Here is a 1,129-nt window from a genome sequence, read left to right as displayed (position 1 = left end):
TATATATATATATATATATATATATATATATATATATATATATATGTATGTATGTATGTATGTATGTATGCATGTATATACAGGCATACCTCACTCTACGTCATTAATTGTTTCCAAGAGACACAACTTAAGTTGAATTAACTCGACTCAAGGTTAGGCTAAGCTGAATTTACTTGTCTCTAGGCTGAACCGATAATAACCGTTCCCAGTTCTGTAATTTATTCATGAATGCATTTTCAACAATACATGGTTTGATATGCTTGATATGTACTAAAATCTTGTCCTTATTATGTACAATCGTCGATACAGTTGTCTGACTCATCCCAAAAGATCGTGCAATTGCTACCACTCTTTCACCTTTTGCATGGCGTTTTATCATAGCCAGTTTATCTTCCAGCTTTATAGCATGACACTCAGTACTTTAACTATGAATTTTCTGAGGAGCCATGGGGGCAAAAACTAAAGTCACAAATGAATGAGAATGAGAAAATAGCCGATAAACAGACGTAACACAAATCTGAATTCAAAACAATCGCAGGAATCATGAGTGACAATGGCGCCTAATAGTAGATATTGGAACTACAGTGCAATATGAGCTCCAAAAGACCGATAAATAAGACAACAGAGCTGATTTCATGATTTCATTCAATTAAGCTACACTACTTTATGGTGTGTATCTTAACATTTACTGTACGTATTTTAATATGATCTTATATTCTTTTATTCTTATTTATTATACAAAAACATGGTTTAATGTGCTTTTAACAGTTTTCTAGTGATTTTACGATTCCAATATTTGTGGTAGACAGATGTAAAGTTGAGTAAAATGACTTAACTTCATTTTTATTTTTCCATATATTACTTTTAAAAAATGACATATAATTGAGAAACAACTTAAGCTGAGGTATGCCTGTGTATATATATACAGACACAGACACACACACACACACACACACACACACACACACACACACACATATATATAAAGTGTACTGTTCTGTGATGGTAAGATCAAAATGTATTCCATTTGGTGAGAGATAAATACTATTTAATAAACACAATATGTTTTTATGTGCTACTATTAGTTTCATGTGCTGAGAGCTTACCAAACATAAAAATATATATATTG

General features: G+C 31.4%; 1 protein-coding gene across 1 annotated transcript in view; it reads right to left on the bottom strand.

Moving 5' to 3' along the window:
* LOC106873305 (rho guanine nucleotide exchange factor 10) overlaps nucleotides 1–1,129 on the bottom strand; it is a 43,575-nt gene that overhangs the window by 2,123 nt on the left and 40,323 nt on the right. The window lies entirely within an intron of this gene.

This window comes from Octopus bimaculoides, chromosome 6, assembly GCF_001194135.2.
Source record: "Octopus bimaculoides isolate UCB-OBI-ISO-001 chromosome 6, ASM119413v2, whole genome shotgun sequence".
Lineage (NCBI taxonomy): Eukaryota > Metazoa > Mollusca > Cephalopoda > Octopoda > Octopodidae > Octopus > Octopus bimaculoides.
Note: the sequence above shows the minus strand (reverse complement) of the source record. Positions and strands in the feature narration are given on the sequence as shown.